Raw genomic sequence first — 15,642 nt, 5'->3', positions numbered from 1 at the left:
GTTTATACTACGACATAATTATTTCTTTGTTGTTTAATTTTGTTATTATAATACAGTCAGTGCTAACTGATCAATTTTGTAGTATTCATTCTAATGTATTATATTAATTTTTTTAAAATTAAATTATTAACAATATTAATATTTGTTAGAGTTTGATTCGAATTCGAAGTGACACAAATAAATTAATATTTAAATTTGGGAAAATAAGAATTATAGTTTGATTAAATGTAGAGAACTTTATCAAAGTATATTTCTACTCTATTTAGTTTTCTTTTGTGATAAAGTCTCTATCCCTATAAGTAGATACTAAGGGTAAGTGCTAGATATCAAGTTTTTTCAGCAAAATCCTCTTGTATTTTCTTTCTTTGTATTAGTGAAATTATTCTCCTATGCCCGTGATTTTTTCATTTTGGGTTTTTCACGTAAATTTTAGTGTTCTTTATTTTTCTTTTTCAATCATGTTTATTTGTTTGTCGATAATCATTCTGATATTATGATAATATTTAAAATGTTTGTTGTTTTTATGCCCATGTGGTTTAAGTTTAAATTTGAGTTCGAGTTTAAACTTAATTGAGCTAAATATGAGAATGTTCGAATTCAATTTTTTTCTAACTCTAGTCAAACTTAGTTTTTGATTTTATTTTCGAATCAAACTCAATAATTTTAAATATTCAACTTGACACGTTTACAATCCTAATCAAAACAATAAAAAATACGGATGAGCAGATTTTTGTTGCCACGTGTAACAAGTTGCACAGCCGAATGAATGGATTCTGTTTTATCTCTAGCCAATAATACAAAGCAACACTGATGCTGTGAGAAAAAGTTTACTGGTTCTGTCTCTTTAGCCTGGTATAGTTTTAATATTATTACCGTTATGTCCCTTTTGAGGCCACAGGGATATGTATAACCACATTAATGTCCTGTTCCTTTCACTACCAAATAATTTTTGGCTCATTAAATCCACTTTTTCTGTCGGCTGGATCATTCAATAACCTAAGCATCTCAAATTGTAATCTCATCCACGTTATAATAGTGTATTTACAATATTGATTTATTAAATTTAAAATAATATTGTATAAAATATATTTATTAAATTCGAAATAACATTTCCTTTTGCAGAAATATGAAAAAGAAAACGTGGTTCATATTCTCTTCGTTGGACTTGCGTTGCCCATTCTTTTCATGAATTCATTGCTCAGTTTCTGTCAAGTTGCCGAAAATGGAGCGTTGTGAGCTCTGGTCCACCAAAACAAACGTTGAACATGGCTGTTATTTTCATCTTTTTCAGTGAAAAGAAAAGGAAAAACCTTTGCAAAATCAAATAAACAACGGATTATATACATTAATCATGTAAACCTTTGCCTTTTTTATTTTCAGATGGGTGGCTTTCAGTTTTCGCCATAAAAGGGTGGCTTTCAGTTTTCGCCATAAAAGGGTGGCAATGGCTAAGGGCAGCTGACCAAGAAAAATCTTAATCTAATATGGCCAGTTTGTTTATTATCAACTGATTCTCAATTCGATTGATATTTGAAGAATCTTTATCAAAAGACAACTTTCTAATTTTAGAATTTATTTATCAAAAGACAAAGTAAGCATCTCAACTTTAAATGAAGGCAAACTCAATGAACCAGTTGCCATGAAAGACCCAAAATGATAACACCAGGTTGACACTTGTACTAGGGAATAAAACTTTGAAACACTTGGTAGTAGGTCTTCCATATGCATGCACAAAACACAGTTATGAACACTAATATATATTCTATGCTTCTAAAAGAAGCAAATGTTACCGGCAAGTTAGATAAAATTTTAAACAATGAAGAGTAGCATATTTAGACAAGAATATATACCATGTCTGTTACTAATCTTTTCACCATCATCATTCTATGTTTGCATAGTCTCATGTTTTGCCAAAGCTACATAAGAACTATTTACATGGAATCTCAAAATAAACTTGGGAGTTGAAAAGCAGAAACTGGTTATCCTGCTTGCCTGCTTAACATGTAGATGGATAAGGATCCCGAGAATAAAGGAGAATCTGACAGAGGCCACGGAGCACTCAGATTCATTTTCAAGAGACTGCCTGGCATTGGCATGTATGAGATCTCCAAAGCAAACAACAAAATAATCAGCAAGATGTACTTATCTAAAATGGCTTAAATTTTCTATCAGAAGTTCTGTTTCTTCCTCAAGTAAAATGAGAATAAATTCTCGTTGGAAATTAGAATGAATATATATATGCAATTATGCATCAAAGTCATTTAGGATAAAAATTGTGGCAAAACACTCACTAACTAAACTCATATGCAAAGTGCTCCCACGTCAGGAGGCCCTCCATCAGATCCAGGAGATCCCGCAGATTTAGCAGATACTCCTGTCTTGCCTTGTTTCCGCTCCTTTTTACCCTTTCCGACCTCATTTGTTTGGTTACTATACAGAAAAAGGTGTTCAGGAAAAAGGAGTGAGAGGGACTCAAGATCCAATGTCCGATATCATGTGCTACAAGAAAAATGTCCAGCACATGCCAGTGTTTATCTAAATTCGAAGAACTAGTATATATTGCATTTAGCTCAGATAGCACAAATAGACGCAAAAGCAAACTAGAGTGTAAGAGGTATACACTATAAGCTTATTCGAGGACCTCCTTAAAACAGATCCACAACAAGCCTTGTACTTTTTCCTTTGATCCACAAGGACATAACTTGTTTCTTGGAATCTTCTGCAGTTCGGAAAGTTAAAAGAGGGAAAAAGTGTGAAAATTTTACTTTTAAATCATACATGTAATTTATTTAAGGAAAAATATTTATTATTTTCATCACTGCATTGAACCTTTTCATCTGGCCGATAGGTGTTACCATCAAGAGTTTTAGTGCCATCACTAGATGGATCCTGTTCCGTGGTCTTCTCTACAGCTTCTTCCTTGTGTTGTTCATTGTTTCCATTTTCATCATTACCTGGATAACATATTTAAGGATAGATAAGTACACCATATATGTCAAAACATTACCTCTTCAAACATCATAGAAAGCAAAACCTCCCCAAATGTCAAGCAGGTATCAAGTAAAAAGAATCAGATTTAACAGAGGTAATAATAATAATAAGAAGAAATCTATTGTTTTAATCATCAAGAAACTATAGGCAAAGGAGGGCTTCAATATGAATATTCTACCAGTTAGCGTTGTTTCATTTGAAGTAAAAATATGAATTTCCTAATCATCTCCGAAAATCTTCACATGAGACAGATCCATAAATCCAATAAAGCTAGGATGGTGTTGAATGGCCACAACTGATAAAATTGTGGCCCTGCATTTTCAAAATTTAGGACCCATATATTGCGAATAGGATTTTCATATTGCATCTTGTAATGATCTTTCTATATTCATCAACAACTGTCTTACCGACTAAAAAAGCCTACACAAGATGTTATAAAAACAAAGTGGACTTTTTCATTATAAAGAGTAAAATGAAAAAGTAATGAAGGGAGAACCCTAACAATATATCTAGAATTAGCCTTAGTACTGAACCCGCAATTACCATAAGAGCCATTTGCATGGCAAGCATGTGAATCATTTAAAGCTGCACCTTCTTCAGACCAAGTTGTTCTGCTACCAGAAACTCTATAGCAGCTTCAACATTACCATCTACTTGTAGTAAAACCTAAAGAAGAATGCAAAGTAAGCACAGAAAAATTCCAAGCATATCAAGATTCTTGAGCATGCGAAACAAGGGACTTGAGGCCCTAACTTACAAAAGACACAGACATACAGGAACAAAGACACTATATATATGTGTGTGTGTGTGTGTGATAATTCATCACCTCTTCAACTTTTTCAGCGCTCTCACAACCACTTTCAGCCACTACTAATTTGATTGATCCTGTATTGATTTTTTGATACTGTCCTTACCAGATGTCTTCTTTGGTTTACTAACTGCAGGTTTTGCTTGATTAGATGACGGTTAGATATCAGCCTCCGCCTTTTGACAAACTATAAGTAAGTAGATTATAGTTATCAATTAAGACATTCAAACTTAAATCAGAATAAATATATGAGCTATCACAGTGAAAAATTATTAAAGAAAAATTAAAAAGCAAAACCTCAAACCTTAATTATAATTGGAATTGCTGGCCCATTACAGGGATCTTCTTTTGATCTTACACTATTGCAGTGTTCCTCATCATGATATGATCTGATAAACATTTGTATTTCGTACAGAGGAATTAGATGCTATATTTAGTAATTTACCAGGATGAAGAAACAATCAACCGTGAAAAGCATTAAACTGAAGTATCATTCAGTTATTTGGTTTCTCTTCTATCAGTAGCATTCACAAGTTGCAAAACCCAAACCCGTTTAAAGCACACAAAAGAGGAAATCAAATATCATATAAAAAATAGAAGAAAAAAAAGTAAAACTTACTTGGGGATGTTGTTTATTGGGTTTGGGTTTTTGTTGTCTAGTTTTAACCATTGGTTCACCTGATTGTTCTTCTTCGATGAATTAGTAGGAGGATCTGTGTCCTCCAGACAAAAGAGGAAATGAGGGGGAGACGATGCCGGTGATATGGTATCGAAAAGCTCGATGATGCTTATTGGGTTTAGTGAATTGCAATTCTTATGGGCTTTTAAAAGACTATCATTAAGGCTTAATCAAATTAACCCTACTAGCGTATTTGTTTCCTCGCCTTATTTTCTTTTTATCTTATTTTGAGCACTTTAGTATAATTTTTGAAAATCCAACTATAAAAGTATCGTAGAAACGAACTTTTAAAATTGATATATGAATGTGTAAATTACTTGGGATTATTGTTAAAAGTAAGTTTATAAAGATAAAATGTCTATTATAGATATTATGTTGTGAATTAAAAATATAACATTTAAATTATATTTACACTTATATATGGATCAAATCAATTTAAACTATAATAAAAATATAAAAAATACATATAAAAATATAATTATAATAAAAATCTATTTTATATAACTCACTATTAATATTTTAACATATAAATAATGAATTTTATTTATTTTTAAATTATTAAAAATAAAAATTATTATTTTTAAATATGTTAGTATCAATTTATTAAAATAAAATATAAATATATAATTGAGTGGAGCCCATGCATCAGTAAAGGTAAATTATAATTTGCTTCCAAATGCAAAGTTAAAAATTAAAAATCTAGAAATCTTAGGTCCGTTTGGTTTTAGAAAATATTTTATGTTTTTATTTACTTCTTTTATTTTTCATAAAATAATTTTCAATTTTAAAAGAAAATAGAAAACATGTTTGATTAATATAATGAAATATGGAATTCAAAAATAATAAAAATATATTTTGTAAGTATTTTTTTAAAAATAAAGATGAACAAATAAATATTAAATAATTAAATTAAAATATAATTATTTAAAAAATTATTACATAAGAACATGTGAGTTATGTAAATATAAAACACAAAAAAATTATTTAAATTTATAATAAGGATATAATGTTGTTGTATGTTACACATCAATTAAATCATAAAGTATAAAAAAGGCAAAAGGCTAACTTTTACACCTATAGTGGATCCAATTTATCACTCTTGCCCCTATCATATTTTCACATCAATTTAGCCTTCAAAGTTGCTTAATTGTATCATTCTATACCCCACCTCTAACTTAAAATCCTAAATTATAAACCCTAAACCTTAAACCATAACCATATAACCTTTAAACCCTAACTTAGGGTTTATAATTTAGGGTTTTAAGTTTAGAATTTAGGGATTAGTGTTTATAATTTGAGGGCTAAATTGATGCAATTAAATAACTTTGAGGGCTAAATTGATGCGAAAATATGATAGGAGAGAAAATGATAAATTATGTGTACTATTGGGACAAAAGTGACCCTTAAGCCTAAAAAATATTATTGTAAGCAAGAGCATACAAAAATGTCATTAACATAAAAAATATATTTAGCGGTATTTAAAGCCTCAAACTTAATGAACTAGTGTAACTCTTAATTTTTTATACTAAATGTGACCCTTAATCTGAGAAAAAAACTAATATAATCTTTTGACCAACAAAACCAAATATTGATCGTCATGCAACTTGCATTACAATTTATAAAATTTACATGATAATATACAATATTGATATGATAGTTCACAATGGATTATGATGTGATAGATGAACTTAATTGATTTTTGACTAAATTTAAGAGCCTAATTAATTGTTTTTGTAAGTTTGAGAATTTATTTTTTTGAAAAATTAATAAATTATTTAAATTTAAATTTAAATTTAAAATATATAGTATTAACAAGTATTAAAATATTCAATACATTAAATATTAAAATACTACAAAATTAAATTATTTAAAAAAAAATAGTTTAAGGATAACATTAAATATAAAAAAGCTCATGACCATATTGATTTTTTTGCAAAAGTTTAAAAGTTTAAGATACACTACAGCAAAAGTGGCTTATTGCGGCGTTTTTTTACTTATAGCGACGTTTTTAAGCGCCGCTAAAAACACCTACGGCGTAAAGACAAACGCCGCTAAAAATAGCGCCGCTAAAGTTTGCGGCGTTTTTCAACAAAAAAACGCCGCAATAGGTGACAACATATAGCGGCGATTGTTCAACAAACGCCACAAAAGGTATTGATATTTAGCGGCGTTTGGCATAAAAACGCCGCAATAGTCGTTGATGTTTAGCGGCGTTTTATTCACAAACGCCGCAGTAGATGTTTATTTTTACCGGCGTTTTTCCTACAAACGCCGCAGAATATGTCTTGAGATTTCGCGGCGTTTTTATCACAAACGCCGCTAAATAACACAGAATTTAACAGTTCTAAAAATTATACTTAATACCCCAAATCTGTTTTTTCAACCTGTTCCATTATCCAACAAACAAAACAACAATAACATCAAATCCAATATAATAAATAAAAGTTTTCATTAACGTAATATAAGTTAAGTTAAACACGGTTCAGTAACATTAACATAATGCTCATAACATAAATGAGGCTACGATGGTGGATTTTGAGGTTGCGTTTTTTGTATCATCAACATCATATCATTGAGTCGTTTTTCAAATTCTTTACATATCTGCTGATATATTACTTCTCTCTGTTCTGCCGCTGCCTCTCTCTGTGCTGCCGCTGCTTCTCTCTCTGCTTCCGCTGCTGCTCTAGCTGCTTCCGCTGCTGCTCTCTCTATTTCCCTTGCTTCATTTTCCGCTTTCAAGTTAGCCATTTGTTGATCCATCTCAGCCAACTTTTCTTTTAAACGACCAACTTCTAATTGGGAAGATCGAGACTGTGATGACATGTACTGTGATGAACTGGATCCAAAATATTTGGTGGGAGTAACGAATGATCCTTGACAGCGCACCCGACCATATATTTCAGGACCCAAAACGTCATTAATAGCTTGGTTTTCAATGTCATCATCATTAACAATACCTTGACTCGAAGCAGTAGCATGATACTCTGTCCTTTTCTCCCTCAATTTTTCCTAATAATAAAGTGAATAATTAATTAAAATAAAAAATGTCATGGTACAAATATAAATAAAGTCAGGTAAATTTAAAACATCTACCCAATAAACGTACCATAATTTCTGCAGCGTCAGCAGTCATAGGAGTGCCATCCTTCTTCGTATGTGTCATGTCGAAGAGTTGGATTCGACCAACTTTAAAACCGGATGTATTTTCCTACAATGTACCATAATGTAATTACTATGAGTTAGTATGTACATGGAATACAAAAAAACTATTTAAATAATCTATAATACCTCCTCATGAGCTATACAAGCAAAGCTCTTCGATCCAGCCGTGTGCGTAAACTTTTGTTGTTGCCTGCTAGCAACACCAACATGCTCTCGGTCCTACAATGTCAAACAACCACTTATAATGATGATTTAAATTTTGTTGCAAGTATTTATGAAAAATACATCATACCTGTCCTTTTTGAGAACTCCAAAATCTGACTGCATCTTCCCATTGGTACCTGAGCATTCCTGGTGGGACTGTTTGCAACTTCTCTTCAAGGCTGAGATCATTCTTGAAGTATTTCTTCTTTAAGGAGCTCTTGTGGTCCCTTCATCTATTCCCTAACGCTTGCTTCACATAATCGTCAGAGATCTCTAAAACAAATTTCTCCTATACAGCAAATAAGTGTGCACCGTAAGTATAAATTAGTATTAAATTTATATAGAGTATCTATTATAATGACATTATTACCTTAACAAAATCCAACGCTTGATTTTTGTTACTATTAGGCATTTTGCGCCATGAATCATAATTGATCGGTAACAGATTCGCATTACGTCCAACTATGCCTAAGTAACCTGTTAGAAGACGTGATTCTGGGCCAATAGGTTGACCGGCATCGTTTCTTGAAACTTTGACACGATGCCCAGGAGGAAGTTGGTATAATTCCTTTAAAGTTGTACGTCCTCGAGTCTTGCGCGGTCCAGCATTTTCAACTATATAAGAAATTATTAAATGTCAGTTTTGAAAATGAACAAAGTAGTAAATAAAGTTTCGAAGATTACCTTGAATTTCTACTTCTTCAACAGTTTCAGGAACTTCGGAAGACTCATGTGCATTCGTTTCCTCGTTATTTCTTTCTTCATGGTCTTCAGAAGCTCGAACAACCCGCAAATCAGATATTTTTTTCCTCGGCATTATATATGTAATAAACAAACATGAGTAATAAAAAACGATTTAATTAATGAATACATTGAAAGACAACATGTTAAGGGTTATAACATTATAAATAAATAAATGAAGATATAAAATCGTATAACAGTCTTATGTAATGTCATTTGTCATAAATATCTTCATCAACGTCCTCCCGAACCCATTGAAATTGTGTTGTATTACTGATAGTTTCATCTAAGTTTTGTGGTAGTAGAGGTAAACACTCTGATCTTGTTTCAATGTCATCTTTACTTCCATCCCCGATGTCTATCAAGTCTCTGGGAGTATTTCGAAGCACAACATACCAACCGTCATCCATTGGATCGTGACAATAAAATACTTGTTTCACTTGAGAGGAAAATACATATGGTTCATCCATAAAACGTTGACCCGTGTGAATTAATCGAGAGAAATTCACCATTGAAAACCCGAATTTATCTCTTTTTATACATCTGTTTACATCAACCCAGTCACACCGAAACAACACAACCTTTCGTTTTCCATAATAATCTAACTCAATAATGTCCGTAAGATTTCCATAATAATCGACCTCTCCATCCTGCGAATTATTGTCCCTTACAGTAGCATAACTTGTAGTTGATGAAGTAACTACGACTCCACAATTTTGTGTCCTCCTTAATCTTTCACGAGATTTCGTGTGAAGCCTGAACCCATTAATGAGAAAGGCATTATATCTTTTAACTATTCTATTCGGACCTTGAGAAAGCCATTTAACTTCTTCACTAACTTCTCTCCCACTCCAAACCTATTACACATGAATGGTGAATTAATTTGCATTGATGTCGATATAAAAAGAAAGACATATATTATTTATAAGTGTTCCGTAAGATTTAGTTGCTTACCGTCTGGCCTAACCATTCATGAAAAGTTTCTGTGAATAACTTATGTAGCTCTCGCTGATTTAATCTTCGGGAGCGTGTTCGAGATCTCAATACTTCTTTAAACTCACTATAAAGAATATTATGTCGTTAAAAATTGATAAATATAAAAGATAAAGAGATTTCATTAGGATTGGGTCCGAAAGACTTACGTGCGAAAGTGATCTATTGAATCGTGATGGAAAAGAACATATCAGTGTGCTTGTACCCAAGACGTGTCATCTAAATGTGCAATTTCAACTTTCCCTAATGGTTGACCATAACTTCCAAACAAATAATGTTGAGTTAAGTCATCAGTACCTAACTCATCATTTCAATTTGGTCTATTCCATCTTGTTTCAACATGTTCCAAATATCTAGAGTAAAATGTCATACATTCCTCTGCCAAATACCCTTCAGCAATTGATCCTTCCGGATAACGCTTATTACGACAATAAGACTTCAACTTGCCCAAGAACCTATACAGAAAACAACATACTACGTAAATACATTTTATTCAAATGTATAATCAGTAGTAATTTGAAACATGTAATTCAATTAACACCTCTCTATAGGGTACATCCATCAATAGAAAACGGGACCACCAACTCTTGCTTCGTGAGGAAGATGAATTAACAGATGCACCATAATTGTGAAGAATGAAGGCGAAAATATCTTCTCCAAGTTGCATAAAGTCAAGGCAACTCGATCTTGTAGTTTATCAAGTTCTTCAACCATTAGAACTTTCCCACATATGGCTTTCATTATATTAGAAAGTTCAATGATACAAGACGTCACCTTACTCGACATGCAACCGCGAACAGCTACTGGTAGTAAATCTTGCATTAATATGTGATAATCATGAGACTTTAAACCATAAAGTCTTCGATCTTTAACACTAACACATCGAGAAATGTTTGATGCATACCCATCTGGGACCTTTATATCCTTCAACACCGTGCAAAACACTTCTTTTTCTTTCTTCGAAAGAGAAAAAATAGAAGGCGGCAAGAAATTTCTTCCATTCGGACGTAATTACGGATGAAGATCATGTCGAATTCCCATGTCCACTAAGTCAAGTCGACTCTTAAGATTATCTTTAGATTTTCTGCCATCATTCAGAATGGTCCCGATAATATTCTCACAGACATTCTTCTTAATATGCATTACATCAAGATTATGTCTCAAAATCTGTTTTTTCCAATAAGGCAACTCGAAGAATATACTCATCTTTTTCCACAAGTCTACCTCATTTGGATCATCCTCTTCATCAGACTCATCATCAGTTTGTTCGTCAACTTCAAGCTCTTCATTGACCTATTTTGCCTTTTTCTTTGATCGTGTACTAGTTGGTTGATTCATCTTTCCATAAGTAAAATTGATATTTTTCAACATTCTGAATATTTCAGAGCCGGTTGTTTGGTCAGGAGCATTTCGAAACTCTTCATCACCATCAAACATATTCTTTATACATTTAAATCTATGATTATCAGGTAACCACCGACGATGTCTCATATAAGAGAACTTTTTTCCATTAACCAACCACTTCGAACATGTTTGTGCAGCACAACATGGACAAGCATAACGACCTTTGGTACTCCAACCAGATAAATTTGCATACGCAGGAAAATCATTAATTGTCCATAATAAAGTAGCGCGTAAATTAAAGTTCTCCTTTGTCAATACATCGTATGTTTCGACCCGTTCCCATAACTGTTTCAACTCTGCAATTGGCGGCTGCATGTAAATATCAATATCATTTCCGGGGCCTTTCTCGCCGGGGATTATCATGGATAAGATGAAAGATGATTGTTTCATGCAAATCCAGGGAGGCAAATTGTATGGAACAAGTACAACAGGCCAAGTACTATACGAAGTACTCATGAGTTTGAATGGATTAAACCCATCAGTTGCAAGACCGAGCCTGACATTTCGAGGATCTCTCGCAAAACTTGGATACTTGTTGTCAAATGACTTCCAAGCTAAAGAATCTGCAGGATGCCGTAATAATCCATCATCGGTTCTGCCATCATGATGCCACCTCATAGACTCAGCAATCTTGGAGGACATAAACAATCTTTGTAGCCTAGGTATGAGAGGAAAATATCGCAGAATCTTGATCGGTTTCTTTCTTGATCGTGCTTGAGCTTCATCCTCAATAACATTTTCTGTCTCTCTAGTCATCCATCGAGATTTTCCGCATACATGACAAGACTCCTGATTTTTTCGATCACCCCAATATAACATACAATCATTCGGACAACTATGAATTTTGTCATATCCAAGACCCAAATCTTTGATCATTTTCTTCATATCTTTGCATGATTGAGGGATTTTTGCAAAAGGAAACACTTCTCCTAGTAACTCCAACAATTGCGTAAAGGAGTTACCAGTCCACCCTCCCAAGCATTTTAAGTGGAAAAGACGAATGCAGAAAGAAAGCTTTGAAAACTTTGATCCCTCATAAAGTTGTTCATTCATTTCATTCAGCAACTTGTAAAACTTTGCCGCTTCTCCATTTGGCTCTTCATCACATCCACTTCTTCCAATCTCAGTGAAATCATTAACATCATCCTGACAATAATTTTCTGTATCATACGACTGATGATTGTGCATATTAAATGCATCTCGTAACATCCCTTCCATGTCATCTTCTCTAAAAGTTGGATGGGGAGAAGGAGCACGATAAGTCGAGTAACTCGTGGAAGCAGATCTACCTGATACAATCTCTCCATGAAAGATCCATTTTCTATACCCCCGAATAAATCCAAAAATTACTAGATGCTCGTACACAACTTCACGAATGTGCCAATTAATGTTCACACAATTCTTACAAGGGCAAAGAATCATATTTTCTTGGCTTGCATTCAGAAAAGCTAAATTTAGAAAGTTTTCGACTCCATTTCGATATTCGACGCTTACCCTTGAGAAATCCATCCAACTCTTATCCATTTCGTATTTCTGGAGTTTCAATTTCAAATGTTAATTGGTAATAATATAGATAAAATTAGAACCTAAACAGAAGCATTAAATTATCATATTTAGTGCATAATAATATTTGCATAGTATAAAACTAATCACTCATAAATTATACAACTTTTAAATTGATAAAATTGTATGGGAGAAAATGTATCTCAGTTAATTTATAAAAATTATAACGAGAATTATATACAACTGCATACTATAGAACTAAATACTTACACATGTTTCATCGAAATGTAGCATTTACATCTAAACAGACTCATGTTTCATTGTTACCGAGAGAGGCATTAAGAACTTAGAACGAAATATAAACCCTTCCCACAACCGTGTTAAGATCTATAAAACTTTTTACTTACATTTTGAGCAAACAAAGCTTATCATGCAACCAAAAAATCTTTGTTAACAACAATGCAACAATAAAATAATTAGACTTTCCAGTTTTCCATGAAACATTAGCTTATTAGCAGCAAAATCCGAAAAGAAGGATGTGTTATGTAGGAGGGTGGGTGAACAAACTACAATTTTGCATTCGTTAGTCATATTAAGTTTATACAATGTGCCCTTAATAAGCTGGAAATTAAAGATAATGAACATAGTAAAAACCCTAATACATATGGCAAAAGACTATGTATTTATTTGCATTAATTTCGATACATAAGCTGAAAATTAAAAACCACCGAGTTTTGTAGGAGGAAATTCAAGATACAAAAGCAAAATTCACTAATCACCAAGTTTACAACATCGGGAAAAAAATAAAAGAAAGACTATGGTTTTTAGAAGGTCAAACGAAAGGTTAAACAAACTATGATAAGAACTAGGTCACAACAAAGATATTAAACTAAATAAAATTCAAAATTGGAATCACGTACTGAAAAGAGAAGGGTTAGAAGAAGCAGTTCCAACTTAAGCTTCAAGAAGATCCAAACGACGTTTTAGACTGTCGAGCTTCTCGTTCATTTAATAAACATCATATCCAAGTAGCTCGATATCTGCTCTTTACCCCAAGGACTCCCAAACTTAGAATAATGAAAAATAACACAAGCAAGAATCAACACCCCAACCAACAGTAGAGACACAATGCTTCATAAACCAAAACACCCTAGAAGTTTGACAAAAACATTGAGCAAGAATCTATATCACCAGGGATACAGAGATTAACGAAACCACTCTAATCAACCATCCATGATAATATGAAAACGCTCAATTAACTGCACTAATACCCTATTAAAATCAGCATAGACCACCTTCTGCACAAGAATAACTCAACAATGCGCACACATGCAAAGCTTCAAACTAGAAAGCCCAATAACACTCCACCCTGGAGAAACCCAGGGTATGAAAGCAAAGAACACAGCATCAACAACAAATTGAACCCATAAATTTGCTAAAACGCTACTCCATTACCATGATCTGGTCTAATGTACCTCGACCAAGTAACACTAACTTTCAATACTTTTCTCCAAAGAACACACTATGCTTTCCATATGAGGAAACCCGTAACAAATCAACACTTATCCATGATACACCAACGCTCTCTCCTAAAACAAGAAAAGAGGGCCACTTAGCAGCTTGTTTGAAAACTCTTTTTAATGTTGTTGGCAAGAAGAGAAACTCGATTGAAACTACATCACACGAATCGCTTGAGATTAGGTAATGATTGTACATACCTTGTTTCAAAGCTGAGATTGAGATGGTCGGAAATTTGTGAATAGAAATTGACGACAACAGCTTGATGCGCCGCGACGTTGATGATTGGTGGTGCAACAGTGGTCACCCGCGGCGTGATGGTGGCGGGTGGTGCACCGATTTGTCAAGTATGCACTGCTAATTCGAGGAAGAAGATTTGGGGATAAAACAAATAAGGGATTCGGGCTGCAGAATTAGGGATATCTAATAAATTAAAGGACAATTACGACGTTTATATTAAAAACGCCACAAAGGAACTATTCTATTACGGCATTTATTACGAAAATGCCACTAAGGGACACACTATTGCGGCGTTTATGTCAAAAACGCCACTAAAGTACAACTTTTTAGGGGCGTTTGTTACCAAACGCCACTAAATTCAAAGTATTTTACGGCGTTTGCTTAAAACACGCCGTTATAAATGACAATATACAACTCTATTGCCACTACAATATTACTATTTAGCGGTGTTTTTGGATACAAACGCCGCAACATGTCAGATCTATAGCGGCGTTTCTGGATACAAACGCCGCTAATTACCTTTTATTTAGATAATATTAGTTGATTTTACATATTTCATTTCTAATGTACATCAACTAAATTGACTGATATATGTATAAACATTATATGGAGAAACATTAGTTGATTTTACATATTAACAACAACCATACATTTTAATTATAACATAAGTTATTCATAAAAATACTTAACAACAAAATATTACAATTTAGAAACATTAAAGTTATGCATAAACAGTCTTCACCATATTGTTCAGTAGAATTTAGTTGTGCTCATTCATGGGGAAAGGACGTAGGAAAGCAATTTTCCTTGTTTGACGACGTATCGTTAAGTTTTTCCTCTGTGTAAACTCTATATGCAGAAACTCTTCATCCATTTCACCAAGAAGAGTCCTTGCGCGCTTCAGTGCTTCACTTGAAACAGATAACGACCTTTCACCTACAGTATGAAACTTGATTGTAGGTGGCTTGCGAACTAAATAAAAATTAAAATAAATTTAAATAGACGATATAAATGTTTACTTGGAGTAACAGTAGAGGCAACTTCATCTTCATTGAGGATAGATACTGCTTTTGCAATTGAAGATTCTTTCAACACCACAGAGTTACCAAATTCAGTTCTAAACATCGGGTATTTATCCACTCCTCTATTATCATTCTCAATAAGCTTCGAAGATCCTATATGCATACAATCTATTAAATTTGACTGAGCGTAGAAAAACAAATTATAGCGGCTGAAAGATGCATAGATTATTACCTTCAAGAAGGTGATTGGCCATGGAAGGGTGTGGAGCAATAGGAGTTCCTTTCGTGTCATCATCCAGTTTCGACGGCGAGACCGGACGATATCCTCCCAACGATAATTTGATCCATCATCAGAGCAAATACGCCACTTAGACATT

At 33.2% G+C, this 15,642-nt stretch overlaps 1 protein-coding gene and 1 pseudogene across 1 annotated transcript in view; one reads left to right on the top strand and one right to left on the bottom strand.

Annotated features, from left to right (window-relative positions):
• Positions 1 to 15,642, top strand: part of LOC120152185 (floral homeotic protein APETALA 2-like) — a 31,652-nt gene that overhangs the window by 14,868 nt on the left and 1,142 nt on the right. The window lies entirely within an intron of this gene.
• On the bottom strand, positions 1,796 to 15,641 carry LOC120152385 (annotated as a pseudogene).

Source organism: Hibiscus syriacus, unplaced genomic scaffold, assembly GCF_006381635.1.
Source record: "Hibiscus syriacus cultivar Baekdansim isolate YM2019G1 unplaced genomic scaffold, ASM638163v2 tig00111088_pilon, whole genome shotgun sequence".
NCBI classification, from domain to species: Eukaryota; Viridiplantae; Streptophyta; class Magnoliopsida; order Malvales; family Malvaceae; genus Hibiscus; species Hibiscus syriacus.
Note: the sequence above shows the minus strand (reverse complement) of the source record. Positions and strands in the feature narration are given on the sequence as shown.